Below are 17,750 nucleotides of genomic sequence, written 5' to 3'. Positions count from 1 at the left end.
ACACACATACACACACACATTCACACACACACACAATCACACACACATACACACACACAATCACACACACAATCACACACACACATTCACACACACATACACACACATACACATACACACACAATCACACACACATTCACACACACACACATACACACACACATACACACACATACACACACATACACACAAACATTCACACACACACACACACACACACACACACACACACACACACACACACACCTGGCTCTCTCCAGGACAGGGTCTTTGGCTTCTTCTCTCTCCCGCTTCACTGTCTCCACCATCATAAAGGGGAACAGATCCCTGTCCCCCATTTCTCGGCTATACAGAGAGGTGGTGCAGCTGCAGTGCATAGCCGGTCTTCCAGATTTGCACCCCTAACCCGAATCCAGTGGGCCCCGAGGCACTCTGGGCCAGCAAACTCCACTCTCTGGGCCACATTCTATCATGGCAAGCAGGTATCGTCGCCTCCTTGGATGCTGCTTTGTGAGAAGGTCCCCGGGAGCAGCCCCAGTGGCTCAGATCTTGCAGGACCAGGAACCTCATCTGGCTTGAGACCCTGTGCTCTGGAAGAGAAGAGGTTAACAAGCTCTGATTAACGAGCTGAGTTGAGGCTCCTGGCCATAGCGGTCACCTGGTGGTCACCCTTTTCCATTCCCATGGACTGTACTCTAGCTCACAGGTGCCAACAGTGGAAAAAGAGGGTCACCTTCTGCATCCTATGCACGCCCTCTGGTTAAGGAAAACACCTGCCCACCTGGAACTTAGAGCTACCTGGGTTCATGGGCCAGTGTTAGTACTTAGCTGGACACTAGAAACACCCATGTCTCGGGGCAAGTCAGGCACCCTCTAACCCTACACCATGGTTATGTGTAGTACCTGCAGCCACAATCCACAATGAACACACAAAGACTGATTTATTTTACTTGGGGCTTTTTTTTTTCCAAGTTGGGCCTAAAACATACATAGTAAGACCTCACCACACCCCAACCCTGAAGGAAGAGAAAAGGTGAAATCATGAATTAACAAAGGATATTTGGTCCAACATAACCTCCCTATAAGAATCGATGTTAAAATTACAGTTATTAGCCATATTTCCTTTCAGGAGCAGTTAGAGTCACTTCGGAAGGTGAGGCAATTAATTTTTAAGTTTATGTTACACATTATAACACAGCAGGCCATTAACAAGATGGCAACATTAACCTTAATGTACTTGGCAAAGGCTGCTGTGGACGTAAGCTGGACAGGCTCCTGAGCTGCATGGACACAGGACATCCAACAGGACAGGGCTGAGGGGCTTCACCCTGTGTCCCCAACCAGGTGAAAGGCATTCTACAAGTTCACCAGGCTGGTGGATGCTGTCCCCCCTTGGGTGGGAAGGCAAGTGCCTTGCTCCAGGCTTTGGTAGAAAGGGCTCACTCAGACTCTTCCTGGAGGTTAAGACCTTGACAGATGCTGATGGGGGTCCTGTAAGAGGCTTGGCTCTGTGTGGGTTGGGATCAGAGGTTAGAGCTCAGTCTGGAGCTAGGGTTAGAGGGCAGAGATGTATCCCTCATGGCCTGAGAATTTCTTCCCACAAGCCCTTCAGAGTGGGCACCGTGGTGCTCCCACTTTCCAAGAGATGTTCCAGCTCAGGCAGGATCTGCTTTTGTCAATGCCACTAGATAGGGCTGACCTTCCTGCCTGCTGTGACTTCAGGGCCAGTGAGGAGCCTGCCCTTCCTCCAGACCCTCACATACCCTACTGTACCACTGGCCGCTCCTTACCCACAGTGTGCCCGTGGTGGGCTCTGTACTAGTACTTGGGAGTCTAGACAACTGGGAGAGGGCTCTGGGAGATGCGTTCTGCTCACTTTGAAAGGAGCGTCCAGGCTGGGACTGTGGCTCAGGGGCAGAACACTTACCTAGCACGTGCACAAGGGAAGCCCTGGGGTCATCTCCTGAACAAGAAAGGGAGGCAGGAAGGTGGGTGGGGAGACTCTTTAGCCAGGACGCAAGATGTAGAAACACAAGCATAGTGGACGGGAATTGTCTTGAGAAGCTGAGGCCACTCAGGCCCCTCAGGCTACTTGGGATCTGCACCATCCCCAGGGAACACAGGGGCGAGACTTGGCTAGGGCAGAGGACAAGCCTACTCCTCTCCATCTGGATTTCATGGGTTTTAGCAAGTCCACTTGATGAAGATTGCATCTGGGAGTGGCTGGCAAGGAGGTGTGGACTGGGGTTGTCCCTGGAGTAACTGGCAGGGCAGGAAGATGTTGTCCAGGAGCAGGCAGGGGAAAGGTTTGCCCTTGGGATACAAGCCAGGGAACCGGATCAGCCTGGGATCTTTTCGGTGGTGTGAGGCTGCTTCTCTAGGTCCCAGAGCAGACACCAGCCAGCTGTTAAGCCATGGGAAGAACTTGGAGCATTGAGACAGACCACAGCAGTGTTCCACAGCTGAGCAAAGGTGACAACTTTGAAAAAGGTAGGGACATTAGATCTGGAGATGCAGAGTGGAGGGTCTAGGAAGTCGGGTCAGAGTGGAGGCCAGTGACAGGGGCCTTTCTGTTGTTATCTAGGGAGTGGGCTGATGGCCACCTCCAGGAAGCTTTTCTAGCCTAGCTACCCCAGCAAAGTGCCCCCTCTCAGTCTTTGTGGCTCTGGGGACAAAAGCTTTGTGGAGGGAAGTATTTGGGCAGAGCATAGCGAGACGGGGCTCACACTGAGGTTTCTCTAGGCATGAGGGGTGCCTCCCTCCTTCAAACAAAACAGCAGAGGCCACGGCAAGCGCACCTGTGAGGCATTCCCCAGCAGATCCTAAGAGCCAGAGCTGGCTTCCAACTCACATAGTCCTGTCCCTTGTCCCCGTTTCCTGAGTGACCCACGCAGGCACCTGTATTATTATACCTCATGGCTGGTCAGGAATAGGTGGCTTTACAGAGGAACTGAAGGCAGAGGGCTGGAAAGAGGAGATTCACTTGTTCACTCACTCACTCATTCATGTTCTCATTCACTTACATAGTCACTCGCTCCCTCAATGGTGGTGTTTCTCAAGGCCTGAGCCAGTCCCGGTGAGCAGCGTGGGGCATATAGCATCCCGAGCCCTGTGCTACCTGGTTCAAACCTCGGTGCTGAGAGCTCCTCCCTCAAATTCAGGTGTCCCGGTCTCTTTGTGAGTGGGCCTGCAGCTGCAGAAGGCACTAAAATAAGCCCTTCCTCCTCATCGAGCTCCCCGTAGTATCAAGGGCCCCTTGATACCGCCTGTCTGTGCCTCTGTTGCCCAGAGTGGCTTCTCTGCCTCTGTGTGGCTGTATCCTGAGAACACAGGCCACGGCACAGTCATGGGTCTCTACTCCATGTGGCCAGACCTTAACTAATTAATTACATCCCCAACAGCCCAACCTAGGGAAAGCACGTTCTGAGGACCTGGGTGGGAGTCAGGCCGAGGACCTACTTTGGAGTCTGCTCTCCCTGGCTCTTATCTAGCACTGACAGCTGGAGACAGGCAGCCCAGGGCAGAGATAGATAGACTCAACACATTTCCTCAGCCTTGACCTCCTGTATGCTAAAGCCAGTCCACGTAGTCTCCTCAGAAACTCTGAAAAACAAAATGAAACAAAAAACAAAAAAACAAAAACAAAAAAAGCAACAACAACAACAACACCCAACTCAGCAGAATGGAAGCTACCTTGCCCACTGTGTGAGAGCCTGGATGGAGCTCGCCACTGAGGACCCCCAAACTCTGGAGTGCCATGCTGCTTAGTCATCCCTAGACACCAGGTAGACACTTGAATCTTGAGACCCCTTTGCTACTTATGCCACCGCCCTAGCTTGTTCCCTAGGAAGACCCTTCCTCCCACCCTGTAGGGCCAGTTGTGACCTCAGTTAGCACTGGGGATCAGAGAGTAGGAGAGCTTTGAAGCAGAGCTGTCGTAGGAGGAGGGACAGGGGACCGGGACAGCATTCCTCTTTCCTTCCATCTTGCCCTAGATCTTTGTCAACAAGACTCAGATGTATCGGAGACGAGCCTGCTGGGCCTCACACCTATAACTTTAAATTTAAAAAGCCATGTGCCGTTCTGGGCTCTAGCGGCAGCCCGGCATGGCAGCCTCATAAAGATCATGTTATAGTACAAGCCATTACGCGCCAGTTTACTGTACACACATTTCTAAATGGTTCGGCAAATAGCAGCCTTCTCACGGGCAGGGAAGGAGAACAGCTTCATTTGGGGTAACAAATGATCCTTGATTTGATTTTAAATGCAATGACAGCCGAATTTATTTCTTATTTAATCACTTCCCTGCGCCATAGAGAGCAGGGCGATATTAAGTCCACAGTGAGCAGGCCGCGCAATCCACGGAAAGCGACGACTCATACATTATGTTTACAGGGCAGAGCGAGGCTGCCGCGTGAAGCGCACCACTAGAATGGGTATTTTTGTCATTTACACAGTAGCTTATAACATTATTTCTTCCTGCCTCCAATTTTTCAGTAATAAAAATATAGGCAACGCAATTCTCTTTGCATTACAGATAAACCATCTTGATTCTTTATTAAATATTTTTATTAATCTGAAGTGCTGCGAAGTGTCGGGGCAAATAAATCAGGCTGGCGGCAGCCATTTCCCTCTGCCGGTAGGAGCTCCATCAAGTGGCTTCGGCAAAGCACAGTGCCCGGAAAGACTCAGCCCCATCACTAGCCCCTGTCTGCCCTGCTTTGTAGACATGGACACTTGGCAGAAGTGACAGTAGTGGGATGTGTTTGTCTTTCAAGATCCAACTGTGTTGGGAGACCACTCTACAATCCCCTGGTTCTCGTTCTATTTAATTAGGAATGACTTACTCTTGGTTTCACTCTTTGTGCCAGGTTGGGAAATGCACTGCCACAGGAGGGCTAGGTAAGGAGGGGTTTCTTTAGAACCCCTAGAGAGAAGCAGGGTGTATGTGGGGGTTAGGCTCAGGGTCATACTGCAGCAGGGGCTCGGGGCTTGACAGGGAAGGGCAGGGCAAAGCAGTCCTGGCTGACTGGCTCCCCTCCCCAGTTCCTCCCTGTTTGTCTTCTCTTCCATGGTGAAGAGATGCAGTGAGAGAAAAGGGGGAGGATCCTTAGAGGGCATAGTTTCTTCCTGGAACATTCTCTTTCCAGCCCCTGCGATAGACCCATTTCAGAGCAGGGCACAGCTATGGAGCCTGCCTCTCTTTCATAAGCATCTCTCCCTCCGTTTCCCTAGCTGTCTTGCGTCCTAGGGAAGCTGGTTGGTACCACTCAACTCTGACACAGCTTCACCACGGAGAAGTCTCTGGGGTTATGTCCTCTCAGATGTTGGGGGTCATTGCTGCCTAGGGAGTTCTGAAGTATTTGCTCTTGGGTTGGGGTGTCTGACAAACGAGGGGTAAGTTGTTCTCAATCCCCAGACACAAGGCTGGACCTGGAGCTCAGAAGAATTCCAAGGCTCTCCTGCTTCAGTGGGGCATGATGCAGAGTCAACCGGTCGTCAAAGGCTAGAATAATGTATGTATTGGTGCTAAGGCTCTGTGACCTCTGAAATCCCATAGTCATGAGGTCGGGTCCTGTCCTAGATGGCCTCTTCAATGACAAAGTCCTCTCACCTTGGGTTGTACTCTTCTCCATCCCTGAATAGAGGGCAAGGGTGCTAATTCCATAATGGAAAGCTGTCAAGAATTATGTTAGCTATGACCCTGCCGTCCTAGGCCTGGTAATCCAGACAAGCCCTGCCCCATGGCTAAAACACAGCTTCCGGCTCGAGAGTAGAATGTCCACACCCATATTCTAGCCTCGTTTCCTCAGTCTGTGGACATAAGCCTGAAGGACACACTGGGCATGTTTCCCCAGGTCATGGTGGAGGCTTGGCTTCTGTGGAAGGCCCCATTAAGTGGAGTATACATAAGGGGCCCACAGAGATGAACCAGGGGAGGCCGGGGCAGGGCACACCAGGAGAATGGAAAAGGATGGTGCAGAGGGAGAGTCAGACGGAGGACACTGGAAGAGGAGCTGGGAGGACCATCAGGGTGAGTCCTCAACTCTATGGTCCTGAGCACTTGAAGTAAAGGGAGTTCAGGGGACACTTCCAGAAGACCCATGTATTTGTTCTCAATGCCAAGAGGTCAGTGCTGAGTGTCTCTGTGATAACCTGTGGGGATGGAAGGTACTCATGTCCCTATTTTCCACCACCTAGGCCAAGAGTTATTGGTGGCCTGGCTCTACCACATGGGGCTCCTGATCTCCTTCAAGCCTATAGGTCCCTCACCTATAAAACCTCCTTTCAGGTAGAGGGTGTCTCTGGGGTGTGGACTGTAAGCTACGTGTATCTGGGGGATGAGCAGTGCCCGAGACTCAACACCTGAGTTGGGGAGGGCTGGGGATGCTGTCTGGCTGAGCACCAGAACACAGAGCCCCTGCCACCTCAGCGGGAAACATGAATCCATCACGTGTGTCCCAGCCTGCCCGAGGAGCTCTGGTACTGACTTGGCCACTAGGCTTAGGCCATCCAATCTGACACCAGGAGGGCCAACCGGGCAGAGTCAGCCTACCGAAACTTCTGGTTTTGCTGGAATGATAAAGTAGCTGGGGTGGGGAAGGAATGAATATCTTGACGACGACTCAGGCAGACAGTCCCTCCCTTTATCTGCCTCAGTTTCTGTTGTGGCCCTGGAGTATCTGTATTTTGATGCTAATTCCACTGCCCCAAGGACAGCTGCCTAGTCACAACTCAGTTATCAGGTGACTTCACCAGAAACTTCTCCCCCATTGAATTTGTAAAATACAGGTGAAGGGCAGGTACAGGATAGAAGGAGGCCTGTCATTGGAGGAGAAGGAAGGAGAGAAGGGAGGGGAGGGAAGGGGGAGAGAGAGGGAGAGGGAGAGAGAGAAGTCTTGGAAGGACATTATGGCAGGTGACGTTAAAATTCCACGCTGTACCTTTACAGGTTGTTACAATTTTTTTTCCCCCCGGAGCTGGGGACCGAACCCAGGGCCTTGTGCTTGCTAGGCAAGCGCTCTACCGCTGAGCTAAATCCCCAGCCCCTATTTTTTATATTTTACAGCAACACGTTTCCAATGACAGTGTGGCTATACTGGGGAGCACATTTCTTCTGCCCAGGCCAGACACTGCCTCACAGGGACCGGGTGGATGTCTGCTGTGGCCACTGTGGTAACTAAGACCCTGGTTGCTGGGCTGCATGGGCAGTGCCCAACTCACCATTGCCCCATGAGCTCTTGAAGGACACCCAGGGTGTAGGAGATTTGTGTAGTCACCCAAAGATGGGATCCCGCCCTCCCAGTGCCTTCTGTCATGGCACTTCAGCACACAGACTACAGGGATGGTAAGAATGGTGGCACCTTGGTTCCAGCAGCGCTCTCAGCCCAGGACGAGGCAGTTTGGATACCAGATGGGGGCTGGATCCCTGAGTGCTCCTGTGGGAGGGTCCAACCTCTGTCCTAGCAGAGACATTTCTAGACGAGAAGCTATCTAAATATCCCAGGTGCCTGCCATCCTCCATGGCTCAAATCCTCTGAGACTCACTAATGAGAAGGCCGAGTTCAGACCTGGAGTCTTGGACAGTGAGTGTTTTGTGCTCTCATTCCAGCGTCCGAGTGCTGTCCTTGAGACCCTTGCGACTTCCTCAAGCCTCTTGGGGGAAGAAAGGAAGGACCTTATCCAGGGGCAAAGATGAGGGACTTGGCAGATCCTCACCTAAGCACCTGTGCACCTGTAGGTAGAATAATGGAGAAAGGTCCTGCCTATGCCCTTGTGCCCACCTGATGCCCTGACACGTATGTGTGGATATGTTCATGCCCTGACAAGGCGCACGTGTGGAGTTCAGTGGACAACTTGTGGGAGTTGCTTATCTCCTTCCACTATAAGGGTCTTGGGTATTGAACTCGGGTCATCAGAGTTGGTGACAGACCTCTTTACCTGCTGTCACCTCCTGTACTATTGTGTGACTTGCTGCGTATAATGCCCCTTAATCAGGTCGGTTAGTTTGCTAAGATGATTTGTGGGGTTCAGGATAATACTAGTCAGGACCCTACTTCATTAGTCATTGGTTCATTATTTTCTATCATTCAGTGCAGTGAGATCCTGGGTGATGCCCAGGAGGGGAGTGGGAGGTCCTGAGTAATTTGGGGGAGGGCCCAATTCTAGCACCGTCTCACTTAAGCTTCAAGAAGATCAACCCAACTGAGAAGCTTCTCAGAGTCTCCATCTCAGAGGCGCAGTCCTCAAGTTCAGCCTCCAGCCCTGTCTCTCCCTGACGTCTAGTGGTGACAGTACCAACTCTATCCTATGTTCTTCCTGAAACACTCATTCTGAAGATATGGAGGTTCCCCAGACTCCCGCCACCTCCCTAAGCCTCCCAAAGTCATTCTTACCTCTGTGGCATTTCTAGTATTTGAGGAACTTGTGTCTGGAACCAGGAACCAAGGCCAAATACATATATCTTACTATAGTTTGGGAAATTCCTGGGGATTGTCAGCCTTATAAAGGAAGAAGTTCTGATGCTACTACAACACTGATGAACCCTAAGGCTTACAGTGTGTGTGTGCGCGTGTGTGCGTGTGTGTACGCGCACGTGTGTGTGTGTGTGTGTGTGTGCACGTGAATGCGTGTGCACATGCACTCTAGTTGAGTTAAAACTTACATAACTGTGTATTTGGAAATCCTAAAGGGGAAAAGTGTCAAAGGGCACAGGAGCCCACCAGAAAGGCCAACAGTGGGAAAAGGCAGAGCCAAGGTAACAGAAGCCCTGGGTTATAACTGGAGTGTTTTTGCACCTTGGGTCTATGTTAAATGGAGTTAGTGAGGAGGCGGGTGGGTGATCAGAGACAAACCTCTCACACAGAGGAAAATTCCAAGTCACTTGATTGCCTAGTCTTCGCACGAGAGGGGCACTGTGACTTGTTCTTAGGGCAGGAACGGCACTGTAGCTTGTAACCTAGCACAGGCTCCCCCAGGCTCTCCCAGGCTCTCCCAGGTGGGTGGTCAAGCCTGACTGTCTGCACTGACGGGTGGGGTGAGGGTGGCCTCTGCAGGCCAACGCCATGGTCACGGAAGGTAGAACCCAGCCGAAGGGAGACAAAACCCTGTCCACATGGACTCTGAGCCATCAAGGCCTCCAAAGGAAGGAATGTTTGAGATGCTGTCACAGCCAAGTGGAACTTAGGCCAACACTGGACATGGTGTGTAGTGTTCTGGGATAGGATGGGTCATCACGTAAGGCAGCAAACCTGGATGTGGCTTCAGTTATTGAAGAAGAGTAGATTCCTGGGAGAGTGGTGCCAGGAACTTCTGAGGTATAATTTCACTTTGGATAAGCCACACAGTTCATAGGCTGGGATATGTGACCCAGGTCCAGCCTCAGACCCCAGGCTACTTTGTAAAATGGCTCAAGGCCTAGTCCTGGCCCTGACCATCTATGGGCACAGAAGCTTTCCAGCAGTTTCTATCTTATGTCACAGCTGTGATATACAAACTCCCCACAGAAGGAGACTCTGATAGAGGGCTGAGGGGCACTGTACCTCACTCTGGGAGGAGGGAGGAAGAAAGAAAAAGAGAGAGAGGCCGGAATAACCACATTTTAACCCATCATAATGTGGAGAGTTTTGTTATGAAAAACACCAGAAAGCCATTAATGTAAATCATGAAATATTCATCAAGGAAGTCACTTAAATGTCTTGTGTTCCCAGAAGTGGCGCTGGGTTCTTCCTGCATCCGGGCGCGGAGTACCAGCCACTGAACATCTTCCTATGCATTAGTGCTGAACTAGAAGCCATAGCTCATACCACAGGCAGTGGCCTCTGTGCCCTGGATCACCTAGCAGGAGTAGGACGATGTTGTGGAAGCCGTGACCGTCATTTTCCTTGATGTGTCACTTAGAGTGGCAATTGCCTCACCAGAGATCCCCTGGATCAGACCCTGAACACACAGTCCTGCCTGAGAGCCGCAAGAAAGGCCACTTCTGGGGTGTGGGGAGGGGGAGATGAATCACCGGTTAGGAGCCATTGCTGCTCTTTCAGAAGGCTAGCTTCAATTACTAGCACCCACATGGCTGCTTGCAAACACCCTTAACTACAGTTCCAGGATACCCCCGCCTGGTCTCCATGGGGACCAGGCACACACATAGTAGACATGCACGCACTCATGCATGCACACATGTGCGCACGCGTGCGCGCACACACACACACATACACACACGCACGCGCACACACACACATTCATGTGCACAAGCAAAAAAGTCATAGATAAAAACCCAAAAGACAAATAAGTCTTTTAAAAAGAGGGCATGAGGCTGACCTTTAATCCCAGCACTCAGAAGGCAGAGGCAGGGATTCTCTGAGTTCGAGGCCAGCCTGGTCTACAGAGCCAGTTCTAAAATACATAGAGAAGCTTTGTCTCAAAACCCAAACCCCAAACCAAAACCGAAACCAAAACCAAACCAAACAAAAAATAGGGCACGAAGGTGTGAGGGAGTGGGGATGGATTTGGAAGGAGGATTTGCCTGGGAAATGGAGGTCTATTTCTCTCTGGGCTCTGCCTCTTCTTGTCAGTGGCAAGAGCAGAGCAAATGCTCGGTGAAACGTCCCAGGATTCCTCAGAACTTTGTCCCTACAACTAGGTATGCGCACAGCTCCCTTGATGATGACAGAAGGTGAACCTCCTGGGGCCATGCACAGCCAAGACCCCAGCCCAGTAGAGGGAAGGAATATGCTGGTGGCCCACAGATAGTCCCCAGTGGGGGGCTCCGGAAGCCTGGGTCTCATCTTCTGCTGTAGCGCAGTATCCTGGAGAAGGTTGTTCTCATCTTTGGGCTTCTTGGCTCTCTCCATATTCTAAGGAGTTTCCTGGGAGGCGGGCATTCAGGGCAGAAGGGTCCAGAAGAGGCTGGGGCTGGAAGTGAGGAAACTTTGCCTTCTGCTCTTTGCTTGTCTATAACACCCGGCCCAAGACTTCCCATCTGGGGTGGTGGGACCCCTAGGAGAGCTTGTCATCCTGTCAAAGGGAGACCAAGGGTGTGCTACCGAAGGTTAGTGCCCATTACTGTTCATTAGTGTCCAGGAATCAAGATGCTAAAGACTGCTTACTGCATGTGCAATAGCCTCACCCCAGTAAGGATCCTCTCCATGGTGCTGCTGTGTCAAACCAGCATTTCAGTGGAGAGCGTGTAGCCTTCTAGCAAACCAGGCCTCTGTAGGCCTTGTGCTCTCAGATCCCAGGCATGGGTCCAGGATGGTTAAAGACCCTGGTGACAGTAAAACTTTGATCCCAATTCGATAAATTCCATGGGTATAGCGCTCTGACATGCACAAACAGAACTGCCTACTGTTTGGTGTCCCTGAGGTTGACCAGGTACTTGACACCTCAAACCTGTTGGACCATACTCTGATTCCCAGCAGAGGGGCACCGTGGGTCCACAGGGTACCAATCCCACCCCTCTTCTTTTTTCCTTCTCCTCCATTTCTCTCTTTCGTTTTGAGATGGGTAGCCTCAACTGGCTTGGAATTTACTACATAGACCAGGCTGGGCTGGAAATTGCAGTAATCCTCCTATCTCTAACTTCCTGGAAATCACAGCAATCTTTCTGTTTTTGACCCCCAAGTGTGGGGATCACAGGTCTGTCAGCATGCTCGGGGAGGAACCTTGTTTTTTACATAACCTCTGTGCTATTGTCCTGACACATTCCACAGGGAGCTGCTCTCTTAGACCCTTCACAGAGGGTTGGTCTCTGTCATGGCCTCCCCTGTAGTCTTCCCTTCTCAGCACTGAGGACAAAACTCAGCATCTTGAGCTTCCTAGGCAAGCTTTTCACCTTCATGCTAAATCCTCAGCCCCTCATCTATCCTTTCTAAACAGCCAAGGGCAAAGATGGTGACCACCCACAGGCATACTGGGGAAAGGGTCCCAGGAGGACCTGAAGAGGCAGGCTACGTGGGGTTCCAGATGTCTGTGAAGGCAGAGTCTGGGGAGGGAATGGGCCTAACTCTGAGCCCGTGGGCTCTGTTGTAGCTACTGCCCCAAGTGAGTCGTGGGGCAAGGTGAGGGGCAGTCGTCTGGTCGCACAGGGTGAGCATCTGGTAGCAAATGGAACCTTTGAAGGTTGGGAAAAGGAGTTTTCCCCTGGGATAAAGCAGCAGCCCCATGGGGATAATGCCAGGAGGGGTGGGGTCTTTTTGAAAGGAGGCATTTTGGAACATGTCCCTTCCCACAAGAACAATCAGGGAATAGCCTCGAGAAATCTGATTTTTTTTCACTTACTGTGAATTTAGTGAATTGCTATGGTTTATTGGGCACTTGGGCCAGCCTATAATTGCCTTAAACAGTAGAAATAGCCCCGGGAAGCTGCTCCAGAGAGGCTGCAGTAGGCTCTACGACTTCATCCAGTTCCAAGGTACCGCCATTTCTCCTAGTGCAAAACGGAAGGCTGACATCAGGCCAGACCCCTGGTCTTTGACTTTTGTTTCAGAGACACAGAGGATGCAGAAAGTCCAGCTAGGGGTCCAGTCTTGTTTCACACTTCCAGACAGAAAGCCTGTGGAGGTGAAGGTTGCATAGGCCTAGCCTACACCACAGCTGGGACTTGAATTCAGGGTCTGTACTGGTCTCGGTCAAGCTTCCCATCCTTTCACTCCAGTCACAGAAGCAAGAGACACAGAGTGGCTGTCAAGGTCCGGGAGCCTAAGAGTGGACAGAATCCCCTGTGTTGGGCAGGGGGTGGAGGACTCTTGGTTCTATAACTGATATGCCCTTAAGGTGAGAGAGTAGCAAGATGACCTGGTGTCCCCTTGGTTCCTTGAGGAAGAGACAGAACCCTGCAGCACAGTTGAGGGCCCCGCTCCCAGATGACTGGAATGGTGTCTGCTATCTCATTATTTTGGGAGCTGGGAAATTACTATTCATGACAGTAAACTTAAAAATGAAATAATAAGTCTGTCCTTATAAAAAGCAAATTGCGATGTCGGAATATTCATGAGCTGTGACTTCATGGGAAATGGCAGCGCGGGGAGATTAACATTTGGTTAAGTCAGCAGCAGCAGAACTTAGGGAAATGCGCCTGTCAGTCTGAGGAGATGGTGATTAATACTTCCTGTTTGCGGCCCCTTAACGGGTGCATTTTAATGTAATAATTAATTAACCTTGGGGATCACTCACATTTCCCAACTCCTGATGCTGTGGCTTGGGGGAGGGGGTTCTTTTCGCCCGGTTCCTATCCACCTCGGGCACCGGATCCTTGGGACTGACCTCTCGAGGAACTGAGAGGTCAAAATCGAGCCCAAATGTCACTGAGGGGCTTGTGTGTGCAGGATGGGGTGGCATAGGCTGGACAAGGGACAACAACACAGTCCTGTGCTAGTAAATGCCCAAGGCCTCTCCGTTAGTGCTGCACGTTGAAGGTCCCTGCACTCATGCCCACTTGGAACCTGAGGATGTGGCTTTGCAGGAGTGGGTCTTTCCAGGTCCACTGGTCTAAGATCTCAGATGAGCTTGGTCTAGAGTTTGGTACTAAATCCAGCAACGGGTTTCCTTATAAGAGGAGAGAACACAGACTCAGCGGGAATAAGCCAGCTATTTGAGCCAAAATTAAGGACATCCAGGACATGAGAGCCATTGGAAGCTGGGAGGGGCCTGGAATGGCCAGTCCTACTGGGAACTTGATGCTGACTACTGTCCCCCCTGCACATGTGGGAAAGCATTCCTGTTGTTTCGAGCCACATACTCCATTCCTGGAGCTGTAGCTATCCCAGGACACTCTAACAGCGGTTGGCCACAGTGGCTGGTGTTGAGGCAGCTCAGGGAGGCCTTAGGGGGAAGAAAAGGGGCTCTTTAGAAGCTGGATCAGAGGACCCGGTACTGGCTTTGTCTCCTCTCTCTCCTATTGTTGGACTAGAGATACACTTCTCAGACTGGATCCCCTCAGCACACCACAGGGGAGCATGGAAGCATGCCCTTCTATGCCCTTCACTTGCTGCCTGGAAAACACAGCTATATCCTTCATAGCCCGTTCCCAGCCCCCTCCTCTGGTGGTGCTGCTCCTCAGTGCTCTACGTAACCCATCCTGCAGGCTGGCACTGTTTCCAGACAGCTCCAACTCTGAGCCCTGCTGATTAGAGGTAGCCAGGCCAAGCCTTGGGGTCCCAGGGTCACACCCATACCTGCACACCTGCACACCTGCTCATGCATTTATGTGCAGCACATACATACCAGTGATGACTGGTATGCCTACAGACACAGGTGCACACTGCATACTCCCATATAAATGCATCCATGTACACAGACATATGTACATCTACATACATGCTTGCACAGTATGCACACTCACGCTACACAACCAGCCAACTCACAAAGACCTGCTCTGAGCTGGACAGCGGCTTATTGGCGCCTTCTAGTGGCTGGCTCCAGGTACTGCAGTATTCTCCTCTTCATAAAATTTGCAGCATTGGGACTCTGTCCTGTTCAGGGCCAGCCAGCAGGAACATTTAATTGATGCCCTTTTGCAGGGAGACCCTTCTCAGTTTGTTTAGCATAGTTAATGCCAACATAACATGTACACTGACACCACACAGGGCATGTTTCCCCAGGGTGTTTGCCAGGGCAGAGGGTGGGGAGGACATGGGAAGGAGGGCCATGTTCCTGTTAGCCACCTCCTCCAGTGAACTCTTGGTGCTGGGGCAGAAACCAGTACCTGGTTGTGGCAGCCGTCTTGCCAGGGATGGCTCTTTTCTGACTGCAGGCTCTCTGGTTCCTATGTGAATCCCGGACCTGCCACACTCAGACCAACTGGGGTGGGGAGCTGACCGGCTCTGGGAGCATCCATCTGGCTTGTTCTGTCCTTGAAAACCATACGGACAGGAAGGTGTCCCTAAGGATGTGAGTAGTGTTGCAAGCTGAGGTTGCTTGGATCTTACTCATCAAGCTTTGTGGGCTAGGGTCTGGAGTAGGGGTTCCAGTGTGAAGGTAGTACTAAGTTTGCCGTAGGGGTCATGTGTAGTATGACCTTGGGGACTTTAGTATAGTTCTCTTGGCCAATAGAGGTTCTGAGAGAGCCTCCAGGAACCCCTCTGTAGATTCCTTTTCTCCCTGGAATGGTTAATATTTTTAACAGACTTAATTAATTTGTTTTTCTGGTATAAAAACCCTTATGTGGTAGCCACAGCTGGAGCTTGGATCCTCTGGACAGATACTCTGGTGTGGGTTTTCACAAGATGATCAGTGAATTCCTGATAAGGAGACTTGGTGAGCAGAGTCTCTTTCCAGAGGCCAGGGTCCCTGTAGCTGCAGGTTTTGGAGATGGCACCAAAGGTGGCCTTGGCAAAGTTGCCCAGGGTGGCAGTGCAGCCTCTGGCTGAAGTGTAGCAGTCATCTATACAGGCCATCATCAGTAGCCTCTTGGGCACAGGAGCAGAGACAATGCCAGTATCTCTGAGTGCAGGGATGAAATGCACCAGCACAGAGCCACAGAGGCCTGTCACCTTGCATGGCACAGTGTGGGGCTTGCCAATCTTGTTCCCCCAGTAGCCTCTCCATACAGGGACGATGGAAAGCTTGGCCAAGATGATGGCCCCTTGGACGGCAGTGGCTCCTTGGAGCACTTAACACCAAGACCAGTGTGACCACTATTGTCTTCAATGGCTACAAAAGGTTTGAACCTGGTCCACTGGCCAGCCCAAGTCTGCGTTTGCACTGGCATGATCTTCAGACCCTCATCCTTTAGGGATGTGCCCAGGAAAAAGTCAATCATCTCAGACTCTTTAATGAGCAGGGAGAACAGGACTTGATCTTCCTGTCTTTAACCATGCTTGGTGACAGGGATTTACTCTGTCTTCAGCCCATGACCATGGCCCTTAAGACTGCTGCCGAATCCTCTGAGGAAGCTGCCAAGGCCTCCTAATCCCAACACCCCTCTTCCCCTCCATCCTCTGCTGCACCAGCGGCAGATGACGCTGTTTGGTGTTTTCCAGAAGAAGAAGAAGAAGAAGAAGAAGAAGAAGAAGAAGAAGAAGAAGAAGAAGAAGAAGAAGAGGAGGAGGAGGAGGAGGAGGAGGAGGAGGAGGAGGAGGAGGAGGAGGAGGAGGAGGAGGAGGAGGAGGGAGGGGGAGAGGATGAGGGGGAGAGGAGGAGGGGGAGGGGGAGGGGGAGGGGGAGGGGGGAGGAGGAGAACAAGAAGGGGAACAAGAAGAGGAAGAGGAAAAGGAGGAGGAGGAGGAGGAGGAGGAGAAGGAGGAGGAGGAGGAGGAGGAGGAGAAGGAGAAGGAGAAGGAGAAGGAGAAGGAGAAGAGGAAGAAGAAGAAGAAGTTAGTAGCAGCTAAGTTGTTTTAATTAAGAGTCTTCAGAGTCTCATCTGGCCCATCATAGGAACACAGGATCTGCCAGCCAAGGAGCCTCACCTGTTGCACCCCCAACATAAATAGCAGGCACTGTGTAAACACGCACCTTTCTATGGGCAGGCAGGGAGGGGACAGCACGTTCTGTGAAACAGAGACTGAGACTGGACAAGGTAAAGAATGGTACCAGATGGGCAGAAGCTGAGTCTCCGTGCCTTAGCCAAGCTGGTGAGTAGAGGGAGAATGGATGAGTTCTCCCTTGAATAATACACGAGCGCCACGACTGCTGCTGGGCTTCTGTAGGAAGGCTGATCTGGGAGACTGGGCAGCCCATCTTTCATCAGAGTGCTCTGTGTGGTATCTCTGTGTCCACATAGGAGCCTGTAGTTTTTGGAGGAGGGGACCTGTTGTCTCCAGCTGGGAAGGGAATACATAATACATTGTGAAGATCACTATCTCAACAATTCCTTCTGCTCACTTCCCCAGTCCTGGGGATCCTGAAGAGCCAGATCTAGCACATGGAAGAGACTTGTCCCATGTTCCTTTGGGCATTTCTTTTGGCATATCCAGTGGTAAGGTGCTGAATTTGGGCTATGGGGAAATACTTTGCAAACATTCTTACTATGCAAACCAGTAGGCCTGGGGCAGCGGCCATGACTGGCGGCCAGGAGAAAGAGAACATAAGACCGTTGAAGAATGGGCTGAGTTACCTAGGATTTGGACAAAGAGCAAGGGGTTTGTTGGGGAGAGGCCTGGGGGACTTGAAGACAGTCCTCAAAACCTTTATGGCTTAGTTCTATACCATCTGCCAAGACTCAGATCTGTGGCAAGATCTCCTAGAACTTGTCAAAAATAACTATGAACTTGGCCTCCTGTTCCTCCTACTTCCACAACACCATTCCTGGATCACTGATAATTGCTTTTTTTTTTTAAATTAAAAAACATTTATTCGGTGAGTATTTTGCTTACATATATGTGTTAACATTACCAGAGTGCCTGGTTCTGAGCCACCATGTGAGGTCTGAGAACCAAACCAGGATTCGAACTTTGTGTGAGTTTTATGCAGGCTTGTATTCCAGGGTGGTCCTGAACTCATTATGTAGTTAAGGATGACCTGCCTGATTCTCTGGTTGTGTCTAGGTGTAGGATTATAAACCTGTGCCAGCTTTATGCTGCACTGAGATCAAACCCAGGGCTATGTGCATGATAGACAAGCACAACTGTGACAAATTTCTAGTGCCCTGACCCAGATGGTTTTTTTTTTTTTTTTTTTTTTTCTTTTTTTCGGAGCTAGGGACTGAACCCAGGGCCTTCCGCTTGCTAGGCAAGCGCTCTACCACTGAGCTAAATCCCCATCCCCTAAACAATATCCTTGGAATGGAGCTGACATCTATCTCAAAATACTCCTCA

At 51.0% G+C, this 17,750-nt stretch overlaps 2 long non-coding RNA genes and 1 pseudogene across 2 annotated transcripts; 1 reads left to right on the top strand and 2 right to left on the bottom strand.

Moving 5' to 3' along the window:
* The first annotated feature begins 2,255 nt into the window (after positions 1 to 2,255).
* Positions 2,256 to 8,532, top strand: LOC120101509 (uncharacterized). The gene is made up of 3 exons (XR_015684195.1): positions 2,256 to 2,490; positions 5,420 to 5,516; positions 7,613 to 8,532. It is a non-coding gene; the product is annotated as an uncharacterized LOC120101509 (long non-coding RNA).
* A 3,750-nt stretch (positions 8,533 to 12,282) lies between these two features.
* LOC147995388 (uncharacterized) lies at positions 12,283 to 16,759 on the bottom strand. Its single transcript, XR_015684194.1, has 3 exons — positions 16,528 to 16,759; positions 14,702 to 14,848; positions 12,283 to 12,424 (listed from the first exon to the last, which is right to left on the bottom strand). It is a non-coding gene; the product is annotated as an uncharacterized LOC147995388 (long non-coding RNA).
* LOC147995389 (small ribosomal subunit protein uS5 pseudogene) lies at positions 15,156 to 16,421 on the bottom strand (annotated as a pseudogene).
* Positions 16,760 to 17,750: the final 991 nt, after the last annotated feature.

The sequence above is a fragment of the Rattus norvegicus genome, chromosome 3 (genome assembly GCF_021556685.1).
Source record: "Rattus norvegicus strain SHRSP/BbbUtx chromosome 3, alternate assembly SHRSP_T2T, whole genome shotgun sequence".
In the NCBI taxonomy this organism is placed as follows: Eukaryota; Metazoa; Chordata; class Mammalia; order Rodentia; family Muridae; genus Rattus; species Rattus norvegicus.
The sequence above is the reverse complement of the archived record's forward strand: the minus strand, read 5'-3'. Positions and strand labels throughout refer to the sequence as shown.